Here is a 19,686-nt window from a genome sequence, read left to right as displayed (position 1 = left end):
AATGAACCTCCCTTTAGTGCCAAGCCTGCAGGATAATTCCCGATTAGAAATGAGCTCCAAGGAGCTCCTTCCAGGATTAGCTTAATTTTTAAAAAGGTGTTGCCAAGTAAAGTACGGGATGTATGTTCTTAACAATGAAAATTAAACTGAAACACATTCTGCTGAAGAATCTGAACTTTATACAGTTCAGTGCTTCAGCTATCCTAGCTTGTTAAGAATAATCTAGGTGACTGTGGTGCTTAGAAAACAAAGGCTAACACAGTGCCCATCTACAAATGAGATACACCAGGAACAAGAGTAGATACCTGAGAATTCAGTTCTTACACTGGGGGACAGGGGGGAAGGAGAGGAATCCAGCAACTGCTTCTATCTTTGTTAGAGAAATAGTGATGCTATGATCTTTGACCTTTTATTAATAAGCAAGTCACATCTGAAGGACAGTGATTCATTGCAGGACACCTTATCTGCATTTGAACAGACTCAACCCCAAGGTATTCCTTTGTCATATATTGTAAGTACAGATGGCAATAGATTCCATGTAGCAGTGGAAATAGGTTTACAAACTTAAAGTTCTACTTTATCCTATTTGGAATACAGAACAATCATTAATGAGTCTTAGAAAATTACGGCTAAAGCAGCTTTTGACTTTTGTAATAAAACATACAGAACCCTCGCTAACTAACGCCTATTGTCATCATGAAGGTCTCAAGAGACTAAAGGATGTCCTCTTTGAATTATGAAGTGATAAAAGGAACATACAGCAGTATTTGAAGGTGGTATGAAGGCTGAAATCTCCCATCTGCATGGGACCGAACAGAATGACTCTATTGATCGTACTGAGTACATTTTGCAATCCAACTTGAGGAAAATTTTCAGCTTTGTATCTACTATTGTCCAGTCTACACATAGATAAAATACTGCTCTTCAACTATGACAAATAAACAAATCATTCATATTACCCTTTGAGGCACAGCTTAAGATGCTCTTATCAAGAACAATGTTTAAGGGCCAATAAGTCCCTCAGTATTTTGTACCAATTAAGTAACTTACTGAAGTAGGCTAAGAGGTGTGAACTAAACAAAGCAAAAGTAACCCAGTGGGGTTAGACACCATTCATTTAAAAAAATCTACTCATGAAATTATCAGCATTTATGAATAACAATGCTGCTGCTATGACAATAACAATATAATTATGATTCCTAGGATATTATATTATGTGAAAGTTTTCATAAATAAAAGGTTTGGTTTGGTTGTGAGCATAAGTTATTAGCTAATTGTCCACCTCCCAATTCACTTTCATACACAAGATATGATCAGTCTGCTTCCCATATCCAGTTCCCATGGGGAGAAATTAATTAAGTGAAATTTAGGTTGTATGTGAGACTTACGCAGTCTCTCTGCATAGGAATGAATTTCTCTTTGGCACTGAATCCTTTCTTAAATCTTTGAGAGTATGAGTGCTAATTTAAACTTTGCATATGTGACACACTGGCTAATGTATTTGTTCTTCTCTGCTGCCTACTGGATGGAATGTCAGATCTGCTCAAGTCAATAGAATTATTCATGGAAATTAATGTTACAGAATTGGATCAATATCTTCTAGTCATTTTGTGCTACAAATATGTACAGCCAATGATATATAGGTCAATACTGCTTACTAGAATCCGTTAGAATCAATGTTTGAGGATGGGCTGAGGCTGTTGAATGTTACACATTATTCAGATAGACCTCAATTCATCAAAATACCGAAGTGTATATTTTACTTTAAGGACATGAGTAATCCCATCTCTATTTGGCAAAGCACTTAAGCGTGTGCTTAAGTTCTGTTGACTTCAATTGTATTTAAGCATGTGTTTAGGTCCATTGCTGAACGGGGGCCTAAATATCACCACCTAGTAAACGGTGACTGAGAACAAGTTCAGACACTCTGAGCACCTAGGAGTTGTAAGATACCAGAGATACCTTCAAAATCAGATACCACAATGGTTGGTGAAGAATAGGAAGCTCAATAGAACTATCAAGTATTTTGTGACCGTTTCTCTCTCATTTTGGCAGTTTATTCTTTATTTTCATCTCTCCAAACTCTCTGATTCAGTACCTGCCCCACTAACCCAACTTCTTGGTCAGCTTGCACTTCTGCTGTCCACAAAAGTAATAAAGTATGAAATACATCTCTCCAAACATCATTTTTTCATACTCCAGTTCCCCAAGGATTTGTTGTAGTGCACCTGACTTCATTTCCAACACCTGTTAGATTCATTCTCAGTTCACAAAGTTCGTTTTATGTCATGTACATTGCACTTACATGGTGCAAAGTCAGCTTAAAGTAGCTGGAGATTTGCACTGGAGAATTTCCCCTTTGTAGGTAGAATCTGTGCTGGTGGAAGTGATTCCGCTTCTTCTATGCCAGCTCTGTTGCCAAACTCAACCATCTATTGTGCTAGAACTCTTCCTCCTGGCATCAGATGAGTCTTTGGGTCCCAGGGAATTTAGGCACCTCCAGGGTTAGGTAACAGCTGCATGGAGGTTTAGAGCTGAATGCAGGTGTCTAAATGCTGGACTTTGCCACTTGAGGTGCCCATCAGGCGCCATAAGCACTCTGTGGATCTAGCATTGAGAGCCTGTCATAACAAATGTGGGCAGAACCCTGCTCTTTTTATGGGTTTGATAGATGAAAGGGGAAAGCCAAGATCTATGCAGTGTTATGGTGGAGCCAGATTACTGTCAGCTGTTGGACTAGATCACTGGGAGAAGAGTTAAGGGTGGGCCCCATGTGGCTCAGGGTGAGAGGAGAGCTGAGGCAGCGGTGCTTAAGGCTGCCTTATCTCTACTAATACCGTTATGTGAACCAGGTGACCTTCTGGGGACTCATTGTTTTGCAATGGGTGTATTTTCCCCCTTGTGCAGAATGAGCAAAAAGGACTGGGCCTCAAAACCCAATCTGTGCTTCCTCACTGCCTTCAAAGATCCCACCTTGCTCCCTAGCAATACAGCTGCCCTCAGGACCTCATTTAAAGGAGAATCTCCATTAGAGAGGTTGCCTGATAGGAAAAAATAATACAACATTTGACTCTGTCTTTTCACCTGGATGTCTACAGTGCTGCTGGAGGGGGTGAGATGCATCTCCCATGGCTTCAGCCCACCCACTGTTCCCTGTCCACCTCCTGCCTCTCTCCCCTGTTTGGATCTTGGATCAGGCAGTGTCCTCCAAGAAACTTGTGGGTGGGTGGCTGGCTGCTGCAGAAGTAGCTGAGGCAGGCTCCCTTCAGGGTGTGTGTGACCTGAACGCTGAGAGTTCCTCTGCAAGGATCCCAGAGACATGCACAGGTCTGATGTAAGTATTTACAAGGCTCTCTAACTGTTGAGAAGGTGAGTTAATGTTGTCAGTATTTTACGAAGTTCTAGGATGGGTATCAGAGGGTTCTGGGTTCCATTCCTACCTCTGGCACAGACTTCTTGTGTGCCCTTGAGCAAGCCACTTAACCTCTGTGTGTAGGGTGGCTACTCGCACGTTCTCAGAATACCAGACATTCTGATACCTCCAGGAATGGTATTGGCTGGTCTGACCTCGCTTGCACAGCACATGCAAGGTCATGCCGCATGGAGGATGCCATTCTGAGAAGTGTGTGGCTCTGTCCCACAGGTGTGACCTTGCACACACAGTGCATGAGAGGTCATGCTAGCAGGGATGAAGTGGCATGCTCTTCAAAATGGTGTCCCCCTACCTGATACTGGACAAAACCACATCTGATTTTGGCTCAGTACTGGATGGGGACAAACCACCCAAAAAGAGGACAGTCTGGTTTAAAACCAGATGAATGGCCAACCTATCTGTGTGCCATGTTGCCTGCTCTGTAAAATATTACTAGTGCTTACCTTGATTAAAGGAGATCTGTGAGGCTAAATGCATTATTAATACTGGACAGTGCTCTGAGATCCAGCCTGCAGAGGGAGATATTGTATCCTACTCTTATGAAAGAAAGAAAAAATAGTCCACTACTTGGAAGCTCTTTTTTAGTGTTTTTGCTTTTCTGCTCTGCACTAAAGGCCAGATTTACAAAGTATTTCAGTACCTGAAGATGCAGGGAGATGCCTAGTAGGATTTTCAAAAATGTCAAAGTGAAGTAGGCATCTAACTGTCACTGATTGTCAAAAGGAGTTAGGTACCTAACCTGCTTAGGTGCCTGTCTGCATCTTTAGGTACCAAAATACCTTTGTGTAGCGGGGCCCCAAGTCTCATCCTTTGCCTCATTTAAAGATAACTGGGAATAGAAAATTAAATGCTTTAACCATTTGAAAATATAGGCCTCTCTGCTATAATAGATTTTTAATATTTTTAAAGTATGAAGTTTTGGAATGAGACTTGCTAACATTTCCCACCTTGTTTGTTTTCTAGGTCTTCTATTTGCCAGCCTTCCCATTAGTGAGCATCCAACCCAGGATACACTGGAATCCTGACAGAGTTAAAACCATTTCGGTGTTGACCAGTTTTATATATCAGTCTCATTTAACTTTAGAATTAGGTGGACTGAAGCAAGGAGATTAATAAGAAGAAAGGAGAGCTAACTACCATTTCTTCAGATGCCAATTCCCTCAGGATGATGAATACTGAGGGAGAGGTATTCCATTTCATTGGGTATGTTGCAGGGCCTGTAAAAGGCATTTAACCAGTTGTAGGAGAATTTCTCCAGTTCAGGCAATAAACAGCCATAGAGCCCTTTGCAAGATCTGGCTCAGGTAGAGTTGGGAAGGGGAGCCCCATGGCATAAGCTGTTCTGGGGGATTGCTGGCAGTCCAGTGGGAAATGGGCTATTAGTTAGCGCCACTTCTGACTGCTCTGCTTTACTGTGTGTGTGTGTCCGTGTCCCACAGTAGCTTACAAGCCAATGGTCACAACTGTGGTTTAAAGCCCCCCTTTCCTCTCTTCTTAACTGAAATCTAACTGAACCTTCCACTAAAATCAATGGAAGTTAGGAGCCTAAATACTGCTGAGGATCTAGGTCTTTGACACTGTGATGATTAGCATGGCATATAGAGAAGAGGAGTTGTCATCAATGACTTCTATGTCTTGCTGCATGGCAGGACTAATGCTTGCTAGAGGGAAAGCAGATAGCCAAAAGATTACATTGCTGTGTTCTGTAAAACCCCTCTCCCAAAACAAAACCAAGGAAAGTGCCATAGGATCTCATGTAGTCTGCTTTATGGGGAGAATTCACAGTTTTGTTGGATTTCTGCAGTGTGGAAAATGGGTGGATCTTTTGTAGAAATCATTTTGGTCCTGACTCATGAAGGGACTTAAGTGCTGCAATGCTGAATGTTGCAATGCCTAACATTTAGGCACTTAGAAAATCAGAAGAACAACACTATGTTTCCACAAAGCCTGAGTCGGGAACCTATGCTCCCTATCACTGCATGGGGACAGATAAGTGCCTTAGAGAGTGATCCACAAAAGCCAGCATGCTAGGCAGGGAGCTGTCTAAGCTAGCCAATGGGAGATGCTGACAAAAGGGGTGTGTGCTAAACCCCACCCCTTTGAGGGAGTTAGGTGCCGATCAGTAGGAACCCATCTCCTAGAGTCAGGTGGCTTAGGTGCCTAAGTTGTTTCTTACAAGAATAAGTTAGGTGCCTCCCTCAGCAAAATATGGCTGGAGGATGAAGTGGTTAAGGCGCTTCTCTTTGATGTAGCAGTGCTAGGTTCGATCCCTCTCCACCTGAGGGGGAGAAAGGATTTAAATAAGGGACTCCCTCTTTTTGGGCAGGTGTTATCAGACTCTCCCATAGCCTACAGGTTAATCTCTCCTGTTAAAGCTGTTCAGCAGTGTCATGGACAGCGTGTGAACTGTCCACTATGGAGGCTAGCTCCCAGCTCTGCCCCTTCTTCCCGAGGCCCCATTCCTGCCCCACCAGTATGCCCCCCCCACGACCACCAAGCCCCTCGCTGCCCGAGTGCCCCTAGCCCTGGTGTGCCGGATGGGCGGCGCAGCCCCAGCACCTCCAGCCCTGGAGCACCAGGCAGCGCGAGCACTGGCCCTAGCTGCCCCAAGTCCAGCCACTTTAGCCCCAGGTGGGAGGAAGAGCAGGAAGCCAAAGGGTCTAGGGGCAGCTTGTGGGTGGGGCCATGCTGGGCTGTTTTGGACCACTTAGCCTCCTCAGGCCTGTGATATCTGCCACCTATGAACTGTGTATAAATAGTTATGAGACCAGGGGGATTAGACCTTGGGTTTCCCACCTTTGTACCCTAACCATCAGACTACTGAGTCATTCTCTCTCTTGCCAACTAAGTATTTATAAACAGTGGGACGGCATCAAAAGGGGAGGTTGAGGGAGGCTCACATCAGAATATCCCATAGCTCAGTAGGGCATACTCCTGAGAGGTGGGTGACCTTTCCCCCGCACCCCCTCAGGCAGAGGGGGAAATTGAACCTGGCTCTCCCAAATCCCAGGTGAGTGCTCTAATCACTGGACTAAAGGTATAAGGTGTGTGGTACCACATCCTCCTTCAGCCATATTTTGAATGGCACTAGGCAGCCTCTGAGCATGCCTACCAGGTAGGTAGGCGAACTCCTATCTTCCTCTGGTTCATGGATTGCTCTGGGGCTTAGGTGAGAGAGAGGTGTACAAATGCTTACAATGGGTCAGGTGTGCATGTGGCCAGAAGCAGAAATTTAGGCACCAAGAAAACTTAATTATGACTAAGCTGGCAGATGTAGAGTTAAATACCTGGGGCAGTGTTGCTTGATAGACCACAGGTGGAAACCTAGCTGGATATTCAGAGGCTGTTTATCAGGTAAACAAGCTTATTTGGGGGTAAGGCATGGTTTGAGGGTTAGAAAGTGAAGAGGATAAAGGTGGGATATCCTGTTTAATCAATGCCTTTTATTGTGTGCTGGGGCTGTTTGTTTAAAACAAATAGCAATTTTCTTTGTGTTACATTGAGTTCTCACTGAAACCTGTACTCTTTTGGATTCACTGTGCTTTAGCTTCCTGAAAGGGATTGTTGCTCTGTGCAAGCCCGTGGATTGCTCCTAAGGTAATCGGAGACAATAAGTAAATGTGTATCTGAGTACAAGGATCCACGTTGTTAAGTGAGAGGTTTTCCTGGTGGTAGCATGCTTGTAACTGATGCATGGGCCTCTTAGTAGCTTACTATTGTAGGGGTTTGAGAATCCACTTGGGAGTGCCAGAGCTGATTATCTTTTACAGCAGACTATATTGACACTTGCCGTTCCCTATTAAATGTAGTAGTCACAGGAAAAGCTACTGCACAGATTCACAAATAAAAATAAGATGTGTCTAAAAAACATACATACAGGATTCCAGAGGAGAATTCTGTGACTGTAGAATCTAACACAACATCCAATAGACAGTCTAGTCTGTGCACAGCTACATAATATCATAGGTGTGATTCTCTAGGAAAACCCTCATTAGCTGTAATGGAAGCTTTGCATAAGTGTGGACTTCAGTATCAAGTCATCTTGATTGATTTTTACAGACAAAAACTTCTACTTAAAATCTGGAGGGGGGCGGGGCAGGAAGGAAGGCAAACTAGTGTGTGTGATGGATGGAGTTGTGAGAACTTGCAAAGACTTCATGGTTTCTAATCTCATGAAGCTAAGAAGAGTTTAACTAAAGTTACTTGCTGTTACTTTATATCCACTCCTCCTTTCCTGCTTCAGTAGGATCCTGCTCTGATGTTGCATTGCAGCAGACAGAGTGGGTATATTGCTCTTTCTATTGTATTTCTTTGTGAAGACTACTGTGATTGTTATCCTTCTGAATATATTAGTTGACTTTCAGGAGACTCTACAAGGTCGCTGGTTTGAGTGGCAGCTAGCTTGGCCATAAATAGACTTATTTATGCATTTGATAAAATTAGAACAAAAAAAAAGTGGGGGGAGAATCAATGACTCTCAAGGCTAATGTACTGTATGCTATATGCCTCCAGCCACAAAGTCCTAGCTTCAGTTGGAGGAGGACAGGTAAATTAATCAATATTGGACAAGTTCCTTTCATTCCTACTCATGTGAGTAGCCCCCTGTAAGTTAACGGCCCTACTTTGTGTGCAGGGTTTGGCTCATTCTTCTTTACTAGACTAGACCTAATCTTAACTGCACCAAAACAGGATACTTGAAACTGAATTTCCAAAAGTGTATAGTGGGTTTTGGGTAAACACTTGAGACATGTTAAAGGGGCCTGATTTTCAGAGGGCAGGTGATAAGCATTTTCTGAAAATTAGGCTCATTTAAAGTGTTGGGAGTTGGGTACCCAAAAGTCATTTGTCACTTAGGAAATTTAGGTTTAAGTGTCCTTGATTCTGCAGTCACTGAATCTCACTGAAATTAGTAAAAAGAAAAGGAGGACTTGTGGCACCTTAGAGACTAACACATTTATTTGAGCATAAGCTTTCGTGAGCTACAGCTCACTTCATCGGATGCATTCAGTGGTAAATACAGTGGGGAGATTTATATACACGGAGAACATGAAATAATGGGTGTTAGCATACACCCTGTAACAAGAATGATCAGGTAAGATGAGCTATTACCAGCAGGAGAGAGGGGAACCTTTGTAGTGATAATGAAGGTGGGCCATTTCCAGCAGTTGACAAGAATGTCTGAGGAACAGCGGGGGATAAATATGGGGAAATAGTTTTACTTTGTGTAATGACCCATCCACTCCCAGTCTTTATTCAAGCCTGAGTTAATTGTATTCAGTTTGCAAATTAATTCCAATTCAGTAGTCTCTCATTGGAGTCTGTTTTTGAAGTTTTTTGTTGAAGAATAGCCACTTTCAGGTCTGTAATTGAGTGACCAAGGAGACTGAAGTGTTCTCCGACTGGTTTTTGAATGTTATAATTCTTGACGTCTGATTTCTGTCCATTCATTCTTTTACGTAGAGATTGTCCAGTTTGGCCAATGTACATGGCAGAGGGGCATTGCTGGCACATGATGGCGCATATCACATTGGTAGATGCGCAGGTGAACGAGCCTCTGATAGTGTGGCTGATGTGATTAGGCCCTATGATGCTGTCCCCTGAATAGATATGTGGGCAGAGTTGGCAACGGGCTTTGTTGCAAGGATAGGTTCCTGGGTTAGTGTTTTTGTTGTGTGGTTGCTGGTGAGTATTTGCTTCAGATTGGGGGGCTGTCTGTAAGCAAGGACTGGCCTGTCTCCCAAGATCTGTGAGAGTGATGGGTCATCCTTCAGGATAGGTTGTAGATCCTTGATGATGCATTGGAGAGGTTTTAGTTGGTGGCTGAAGGTGATGGCTAGTAGGGTTCTGTTATTTTCTTTGTTGGGTCTGTCCTGTAGTAGGTAAGTTCTGGGTACTCTTCTGGCTCTATCAATCTGTTTCTTCACTTCAGGAGGTGGGTATTGTAGTTGTAAGAACGCTTGGTAGAGATCTTGTAGGTGTTTGTCTCTGTCTGAGGGGTTGGAGCTAGTGTTCCCTGGGTAGAAATCCTAAAAGTTCAGGCCCATGTGAAGTGTCATATTGATTTTTATGTATGGTATCTATCAATATAGATTCATATACTAATTTTCAATTAAAAGATTTATTTTTAAAGTAATCTTTACTTGCCCCTTTTAAGAAGAACATTTTGATTTCCAGCCTTTTGGGGAACTTCACAATAGTTTCAAATGTTTAAAAAGCCAACAAGACACAGCTCTTCCTGGAAAAGTGCTTTTCCTCTTACAGATTTCAGTTCACGGCTTCTGCATGGGCCCAACTATGCAAGTTAAATGAAAATGTCTGCAGTTGCATTCAACTGAAGTGGGAACACAATATCAACAGCAGGTAAATTTGATGTGAACCCAAACATGAACTGATGAATTTAATCCTGATTGAGACACTTAAAACTAGACTGCATAAAGCATTAGGGAAGCCTAAGCAAACGCCAGGGAGGAAGAGAGATTATTTAAAGATTCACGAGTGTATAATTACGAGGGAATAAACTAACACAGAAAGAGAACATTTAGGCTGAATATCAGGAAACCCTTCTACTGTATAAAGCTGTGGAATAGTATTCCAAGGGAAGTGGTGGAAGTCACACTCTATGACTTAAGATGAGCCTGGATAAAACATTAGAAAACATACTGCATGGCGTGAATCTACACTACTGAGGAGATAGACTGGATGGGGTGGTGTAAATGACTTAAAAGGCCTTTTCAGTTCCTAATTTCTATGGCCCAGATTCTCACAATCAGTAGAATCACAGGTGGAGTGAAGTGCTGGATTCAGAATATGTCCCTGTGATTCTCTCTGACCTTGGGTAGTTTATTAGAGTGACTATCTGGAGAATCACTTCCAATGTTGTGCATTACTATATGGCATACTGTGGCTGAATTCTCTTACTTTCCTAAAGGAAAGCAAAACCTTCGTCAGTGCTTTATTTGTATTCTAGCAGCACCCTATACCATGATCAGGGCTCCCTTGTACTGTGCAGAGTGAGATATAGACCCTGCCCTGAATTCTAGGCTGGATCCTCAGCTGGTGTAAGTTAGCATAGCCCCACTTAAGTTAAACCAATTTACACTGGCTGAAGATCTGGCCCTACAATGTTTTCTCCATCTTATTTAGATTTTAGTGTACTTACTTTAGCACGTTTGAAGCACTTTAACTCATATAACAAAAATTGCCTGGGCATATCACTTCAGAAACTTACGGAGTCTGCTGTCTAAATCCCCATGAAGTGTGACAAGATTCCTTTCATCCCTGACTTTTAAAATTGAAAAAAGCAGGAGATACAGAGAAGGGCTTGAAGGAGAATATGGAATCCTCTTAAGCCATGTCAAATCTTTTTTTCTTTTGACTTTGATTGTTCCTTCTCTGCACTGAAACTGAACTAATCAGGAACAAACAAATCAACATGACCCATGCAGGGAGAGAGTCTGGCTAAGGACTGAGGAGCTGCATGTTTTGTCAAGTCCTTCTCTGTTGGTGTTAGTCTGCTTTAATAGTACGTTCCACACTGTGGCTACAGTACAGGCAGCATAAATATTAAGGGCAAATGTTTCTGAAAACTAAGGATGCTCTTTATCTTTGCAATATTGTTAACTGACTCCTAAAAGCAGTTTAGAGACTTCTGATCTTTTAAATACACAGTATAGAGGCTTGTACCACTGCCCTCTATTGGAATATAATAACTTTGCTAACATACGGCAGTTCCTCTGATGGGTTAGTGGAACAGCTCCTTTAGCTTACAACATTTGTTGAGAGCCAGAGGTCCTGTCTCTAAATGCAGGGAGAATTCTGGTATGCAGAATGTAATTACCAGCGTTGGAACTTGGCCAGGACACTGGGGTTAACAGCACTTCTTTTAAACAGTGTTCCAGTAATATTAATAACTTCTATTAATAGAAGGCTTCCTATTAATACTTACTGTGCAACATGCATTCTAATAGACAGATGCAGCTGTGTTCATATACTTTTCTCCATTTGTATTAAATACTCATGAATATATTCAATATTAGCCAGGCAGGTCAAATAGTATGACATGATATGGAGTTTTATACTAAAGCAAGCATCCTGTAACTATGGCAGGGAAATTATTGGTGCTGTAGTGTGTAATCAGCAGTAATATAATTGCTATTTTTATATCATCTTTAAAACAAAGATAAATACATTCAATATTTTTGTTGATTCCTACTCAGATACAGCTATTGTAATGGATTAAAATATTAGTGTTTGCCATGTTGTATCTAAAAGTTTGTCACTCTTTCTTTTTTAATAGATCTCCTGTTAAGAATAACCTGAATGCATTTATCAGTGATTGCTTGTATACGGACAGATGAATTGTTTGAATACTGAGTGTGGCTAAGGTTATTGTAATACATGGTGAATTCAATTTCAAGGTCTCGCATATGAACGAATTAAGAACATTGCTAATGAAATAAGAGAGGTGGGTTTTGTTTTTTTTTGTTTTTTTTTTTTTAAAGAATTGTTCCAAATTATTACTACTTTACTGTCCTGGTGGTTCTGTGTGATTAAATGATTTATGGGCAATTAGCCGCCTAAACTTCTGTGCGCCATCCTGCTATAAACCATGTTGCTGGGCGTGCAATGTAGGAGTTTTCAATTGTGTTCTGCCTCAGTCCTTATTAATGGGGGGGTATCCTTTTAGCTGTCTTCATTCTGCCAGTGAAGACTTTTATGTATCCTGCTTGATTATGAGAGCTTGGCATCCATAGTTCGGAGCCTTAAAATACTCTAAAATGTCATGTGCAGAGCAGGTGCATAAGGGAGATTGGACAGAGCTACTTTTTTTCCTGAAAAGGGGCTATTGCATTTATCAAGAATTTTAAATAAAATCCTGAACAAAATTAGCAGTTCCCAAGAGTGATCTTGTCCAGGTAAAACTTTGATGCATGTATGTTTATAAAGTCTGGGGATGTGATTATGCTCTGAAGAGCCTTGATGGAGGGTCACAGATCTCCTGTGTGAAATAGTCAGCTGCCACTGCAGAAGCCTCTCTCCCAAGACCCTACTGTATTGGTCCAGGGATCCATTTAGGGATGTGTATGCATGTGGGTGGAGAACACACATCATACCCATCTGGCCCTGTAGAGATAAGGTACTACCCCATGTCTTTCCCCTTCTGTAAAGCCTTGAGTGAGGGGTAGTCACAGCCCACTTCATTGGAGGTGCTCTGCCAGTGGGCTAGAACTTGTGCAAAGCTATACCTGTGGGTCTGTCAGTAGTGAGAGAGAAGAGAGATGGGTCAAAATATGCACTAAGACCTCAAAACATCTCCCTGCAGGTGGATCCTGAGCCCAAGTGGAGCACTGTTGACTTGAATGGGGCCCTAACAACTACTTATAGAATTGGTACACATGAAACAACCTGGTTTGTGAGGGTTTTTTTCATTTTTTTCTAAACATGGCTAGATATATTTTAAAGAATGGAATTTAATGCAATGTTACCAACCAGCATTTTGGGGGCTGATTCTTTTCCTATTAACTCTTACCTCTGGTAGCAGACTTGGGCCCCATGTGACGTGCTATGCAACAAAGGATGAAAGCCATCACCCAGACTATGATTTGGGAACAGATTTTTAACTTGAACGTTTGATTGGTGCAGTATGCTAACGGAACCTCCCATGGTTCTTGAGGACTGCTTACAGGAGTTTTCTTTCGGCATATCCTAAAATGCAAGGTAATTTTTGTGCTTATTTATGAGTCTTTGCATCTGTGTAACACAGCTTACAAATGTTAAGTATGGGTGCTAACAGATAAGGCATCAGTCATGAGAGGGGGGAATAACTTAAAATTGTAAGGCACTGCACTGCTGCCATCAGCTGTTGTTGGCTGCCTTGACGCTGGTAAACTACCAAAACTAAATAGTATCCTTGGTCCATGCTTATATTTCATAGATGACAGTTGGAGACTGATTACCTCTTCCACAGTTGTTAGTTGTTGGCAACATTGTGGTGATCTTCCTACATCAATTGTGAATGAAACGAAAATGGAGGGTTTCAGAGTAGCAGCTGTGTTAGTCGGTATTCACAAAAAGAAAAGGAGTACTTGTGGCATCTTAGAGACTAACACATTTATTTGAGCATAAGCTTTCGTGAGCTACAGCTCACTTCAAATGGAGGGGTGAAGCAATTAATCACTCACAACTGTCAGGAGTCATTAGATCAACCTCTGATATGCTGTGTGCTCTTCCTGATGTGGCAAATGATACTGCTGGAGATTTTATTCATGCATGTGATGCTGTTCAGACCAGTGCTTTTCTTACTTATGAAAGAAATCTTACAGCAAGTGTAGCCGTCCGATAATGATGATGAAAGCTATCAAGATGGAATCATGGAAACAGATGAGTCTGTACGTGCCGGTTATGAATACGGCAAGGGAGGCAGCCCAGTTTCTGCATTCACTTAATGCTGCAGAGCTCCTTTGATTTGTATATGGATGGCTGTAGGGCACTGGGCTTTGCTGCTGAATACTACGCCTGTATTACGTTTCAGTGTCAGCCAAGGAAAATAGTCAAATATATCAACAAAGACTAATAAAGAATGTCCATGTTCTATAGGCCTGTTTTAGGTGCACCCTAGGGCTCTTTGAGCCAGCTGAGCTGATTTCAAAGATCAGCATGAGACCCCACCCCTCTGGTGAGAACCCTGACACAAGGGCTCGGTATGCCAGTCAGAGAACTGGCTCTGCATAGCCTCCAGTCAGCCCTAGGCTCAGGGCAGCATTCAGGGTGGGGCCGGGGCAAAGCAGGGTGAAGATGTGCTCCGGCCACACCCTTTCTACTCCAATACAACCCTAGCACATCAGCATCTTAGCAATTCTGCACCCTTGCCCTGATCCATAGGGGCCACTGAAGCAGGGATGGAAGTTATTGCAGCCCTCAGCACTGGTGGTCGTGATGGTGAGCTGAACTGCTTCTCAGAGCCCCTGCATAGGGGAGCTTTACCTGATACCCTTACATGGCACTCACCTTACACATGCATCCGATGAAGTGAGCTGTAGCTCATGAAAGCTTATGCTCTAATAAATTTGTTAGTCTCTAAGGTGCCACAAGTACTCCTTTTCTTCTTACACATGTACTATCACAACTGTGTCCAGTTTCTTCAGTACACTGCACTATACCAAACAGGTCACATAACGTGGCTGCTAAATGTGTGCTGCCTGATACCTAAATTGCTGTCATGAGCTCCTCCACCTTTCTGTCTCCATCCATCATTGTAGTTGTGATTCTGGTATGTGCTAGACACTTCTGGTAATCACTGTTCTGTATTACTGACAGAACTCTTTTGTAAGCAAAGAGAACCCAGTGCATTGCACTTTGATTCACAGAATATTAAATTTCTGTTCTAGTCAAAGAAACACTTTGCAGTGTGGCACACAATGGCCTGTCAGACTGTAGCTAATGACTTTGTTGTCAAAACAAAATTTTTACCTTGCCAATATGATTTTTGATTTTTTTTTTTATTGGGAGTGAATTGGTAGATTTTTTTTCTTTTTTAAACAAAGCACTGAATATCTTTAATTCAAGAATTTTAATATAGATTCTAATAAATGTAGAGTGTTTTGGGATATTTTTATATAGTGTTTATGCTGCAGTGCCAAAAAATAATCATTGACTCTCTGATACACGTAGATTATCTTCCCTTTCCAGCAAACTCCTGAGGCATTGGTTCACATTGGATGGCTACCAGAGGCCCCACAGACTTCCATCCAGTTTCCCCCAGTTCATACAGCTTGCTCTTGGCCCTGTTCCTTACCCTTTTCTGTCTTCTGCACAGGTGTTGATGCAGTAACTTGAGTACTAAGTGACTCACTAGACTGAAGAGCATTGTGAAGCATTCAGACTGCATCCTGATAGGTTAGGGTTTGATCCAATCCATAGAAGTCTCTTCAGGGACTTCGATAAGCTTCAGCTGTGGCCCTTGCTGATTTGAAAATATAGTACAATTTTCTTGTTCTTGATACATGTATTTATATTAATCAGATTAAAAGCATTAGATCACCTTGTTTGCACATATCTGAGGCATAGAAGATTACCTTATAAAATGGCCAAACACACAATACAGAAGGTTTGGAATTCCTACAAATCTACTTTTTTTTTTTTTTTTTTTAAAGACTACATTCAGGTTTTGTTGTAAACTGCTGGTCAGCTGGAAGCTTGACTAAAATTACATGAATTAACGAAGACAATTATAAAATGAAAAACACCGATTGTTGAAGTTTTTATATCAGTTTCTTCAAAATTTGTTATCTTCCAGCAAATAATTTAACATTTAAGGAGAGATTACGTTAATTGCTGTGGAAGAAAATTAACTTTGAAGAGGCTTATAGCAGATCACTTAAACTGTTCAAATGTGTGGCTAATTTTTGATGACTGTTTCTATAGTTTATTAGGTGCCACATGCCCTTTCATTTCCTGTAGATTCTCATCTCACAGCATAATTATAAAATCAGTTATAAGTGTAATCTTTACTACTGGTTTTAAGCACATCACAGAAAAAAACAGATCAGGATATAGTTTGAATGCTTCACATAGGTTTTATTTTCATTAGCAGGCTCTATTTCCTGCCTAAGAAAGGCGCATTGTTGAATATATTTGCATAATATTGTGCTAGATATTATATATTCACAGATTTTTGTCTGCACACAACTAGCTGGGTAAAGATACTCATTTTTAATAGAAAATTGGCGAGGGTCCAAGTAATTGTTTTCTGTTGGAAAAAAGTGTCATTCTCTCTAAGGAATTACAAGATATGAGGCAGATTGAGGCAAGCATGTGGTAACAAACAATTTTTGAATAATTTCATTGCAGATCAGTGATGACTTTGAAAACTTTTCAGATAAAACACAAACTTTTCAAGTAAAACACAGAAGCAACCAGCTCAAATTTTTTTTGCATTGCTAGTCTCTTACTTTCTGCTAGTAGAAGGAGAAGAAAGTCTAAAATAAAACTCTAATTATGAATCAATAGACAGTTTGACTATCCTGAAAGCTTTTGAATTACTTCAATACATTCCTGCTCTGAAATTAAAAAAACAACTCCAAAATCCAGTATTGTAGCTTTCTCAATTAAATTGTCTCAATATTTGTTCAGTAATTACTACTTCCTTCATTTAGGTGGTATATTTTGCAGGTGGTATATTTATTAGGTAAATCAGGCCTTTGAACATTCATATAAATTCTGAGTAAGTAGTCCCAAAAAGAACTTCATCTCAACATTCCTTAAAAGTTGCCATAGAAATGTAAGCTATTTGATTTCTTCCATCCACCTTTGGAAGAATCCAGGTTTTTAAAGCTTATTTTCCACCATTTGTTGCTGCTTTTCACACTGAGGAATTTTGCTATGGTACAGAAAAGTGGGCTGGACTTAGAAAGCTCGTATTTGAAAAGGTATTTTGCATCTAACACACATTTTGTAGATGGTAAAACTGAGGAAGAGAGGTTATAAGTCTTGCCCCCATGTCTTAGAGCAGCCATTGGCAGAGCCTGGAATAGAACTCAAGTCATAACTGAGCCTCTTGACCTAGATACTAGAAAACACTCCTCTTAGTTGATCCAAAATGAGACTCAAATTGGAGGTAATTGAAGAGAATACATTCCCAGCATTCAACAAATCTCATTTTTTGCTAAATGTTACTGCTTAAAAAACCCCACCCAGGCCAGTCATGACAAGAGTTAGTCAAGAGAGGGGACCTTTCTGGTGTCTAGTGAAAACACCATTTAATCACTTATTTAGTTGTGCCCCATGGTAGCCAGTGCTGCCATTATAGACTGCTTATATTGTAGGAACTTCTATGTGTGGCCTTACGTAGCACTGTCTACTGGGCCGTTGTGGCCTTCTTATGAAGGCATAATGTGTTCCTTCACCACTACTCAGTTCTTAACAGCCACCTACCTTCACTGCCTCTCAGAACCATAACTTAGCCCATGAACTTTAAAAGAGTGCAACCCGCCTGCTAAACTGACTAATTTCTTTAGCTAAATCCTTCATGTGGAATTAAGAGGTTGTACAGGTCCATTTTCCTCCACCCCAACTATTGCTCTCCATGTTCATATTCCACCTATCTTCTAGGACAGTACCTCAGGCAATGATATATGATATATTTTGCTTCTCAGTAGACCTCTGCTATTAACTCCCCATTTCTACAGCAGGTAATTTTGTCCTCTCAACACTTCACCATCCTTTTCTGGATGTGAGTAGTGGAGTTAAAGCAATGTTGATAACTCATGTCACTGCTTGAAGGAAGCAGATACCATCACAGTGGAATCAAAAATGAACATTAAAACAGTGGTAAAAGATGGGGGAGGGAGAATATATTACACTGGTGCCATTATAGCATCATAACAAAGAAACTGAGAGGAACAAAATGAGATCTTATATTTTCCTTAAGTTCACTAAACCATTCTTCTGCACTTTATGGATGTGATGAACATCAATAAGATTGATTAAAAAAGGCAGTAAGATGTTAAAAATTGTACTGTACTGGTTGCAGCTTCAGTATTATTCATGTTCACAATGGGCTATTACCTATACATTGTTCCTCACGGTGGAAAATAATACATTAATTGCTTCCTTTTTACCTAGCCTAAAGCTTGTCAACAACTTTTCTTTAAAGATTGCTGCAATTACAATTTGCATTGTAAAACCAGCTTTTTTAGCTTGGCAGAAACTGTGCCATAAGCCTGGCTTCTCCCAAGCAAATGGCTTTGCTTATTTACAACATGCTACCTGCTGTTGTTTGATAGGAGTGATAGGAAACCCAATAGAAGTGGTAACATATACCAGGGACAGACTGTAGCAGCTCAGGGAAAAAACAAAATGGACCCAATCCTGTTCCTACTGAATTCATTGGGAGTATTGCTGTTAACTTTAAATGCAAACGGAATTAGAACCCTTGTCCCCGATGTAGGCCATGTAATACTTTCTCTGCTTTTTGGAAGGGATGTAGTAACTGTGACACCTACCCTGTCCTGGCCCTATTTATCAGATGCAAAGAGCTTGCACAGAAGGCTGCGGTTTCTGTTTGACTCACCTTAATTACTACAACAGATGGATCTTATTTGTGCCAATTCAGGCACATTAAAAGATTGAGAGTCTCTCTAAAGCAAAGGGAATTCGGGATAGAGGAGGTTCTGCAGGGAGGGATCCTAAGAAAAGTTGAGCTGATCGTGAAGCTCAGAGGGAGGTCTTCGTTGTTTAAGTTAGTAATAAAGCTGATCCTCAGAGGTAGGATAAGCTTTCGTGAGCTACAGCTCACTTCATCGGATCCATGCAGTGGAAAATACAGCGGGGAGACTTATATACACAGAGAACATGAAACAATGGGTGTTGCCATACACACTGTAACAAGAGTGATCAGGTAAGGTGAGCTATTACCAGCCGGAGAGCGAGGGGGTGGGTGGGCACCTTTGGTAGTGATAATCAAGATGGTCATTTCCAGCAGTTGACAAAAACATGTAAGGAACTCTGTGGGTGGATGGGTGTGTGTGGGTGTGGGGGGGGTAGAAGATAAACATGGGGATATAGTTTTACTTTGTGTAATGATGCATCCATTCCCAGTCTTTATTCAAGCCTAAGTTAACTGTATCCAGTTTGCAAATTAATTCCAATTTCTCCTTGGAGTCTGTTTTTTGAAGTTTTTTTTGTTGAAGAATTGCCACTTTTAGGTCTGTAATTGAGTGACCAAAGAGATTGAAGTGTTCTCCGACTGGTTTTTAAATGTTATAATTCTTGATGTCTGATTTGTGTCCATTTATTCTTTTACGTAGAGACTGTCCGGTTTGGCCAATGTACATGGCAGAGGGGCATTGCTGGCACATGATGGCATATATCACATTGGTAGATGTGCAGGTGAACGAGCCTCTGATAGTGTGGCTGATGTGATTAGGCCCTATGATGCTGTCCCCTGAATAGATATGTGGACACAGTTGGCAACGGGCTTTGTTGCAAGGATAGGTTCCTGGGTTAGTGTGTTTGTTGTATGGTTGCTGGTGAGTATTTGCTTCAGGTTGGGGGGCTGTCTGTAAGCAAGGATTGGCCTGTCTCCTAAGATCTGTGAGAGTGATGGGTCGTCCTTCAGGATAGGTTGTAGATCCTTGATGATGCGTTGGAGAGGTTTTAGTTGGGGGTGAAGGTGATGGCTAGTGGCGTTCTGTTGTTTTCTTTGTTGGGCCTGTCCTGTAGTAGGTGACTTCTGGGTACTCTTCTGGCTCTGT

The 19,686-nt window shown here is 41.4% G+C and overlaps 1 long non-coding RNA gene across 3 annotated transcripts in view; it reads left to right on the top strand.

Moving 5' to 3' along the window:
• Nucleotides 1–6,892: 6,892 nt before the first annotated feature.
• LOC119843133 overlaps nucleotides 6,893–19,686 on the top strand; it is a 51,382-nt gene continuing 38,588 nt past the window's right edge. For 2 of the 3 annotated variants that reach the window (XR_006275730.1, XR_006275729.1), the window contains exons 1-3: nucleotides 6,893–7,030; nucleotides 9,695–9,793; nucleotides 12,975–13,150. This is a non-coding gene — a long non-coding RNA (uncharacterized LOC119843133). Of the gene's footprint in view, nucleotides 7,031–9,694; nucleotides 9,794–12,971; nucleotides 13,151–19,686 lie in introns of all 3 variants that reach the window. The other variant, XR_006275731.1, reaches the window with a different exon arrangement.

Source organism: Dermochelys coriacea, chromosome 14 (genome assembly GCF_009764565.3).
Source record: "Dermochelys coriacea isolate rDerCor1 chromosome 14, rDerCor1.pri.v4, whole genome shotgun sequence".
Lineage (NCBI taxonomy): Eukaryota > Metazoa > Chordata > Testudines > Dermochelyidae > Dermochelys > Dermochelys coriacea.
Note: the sequence above shows the minus strand (reverse complement) of the source record. Positions and strands in the feature narration are given on the sequence as shown.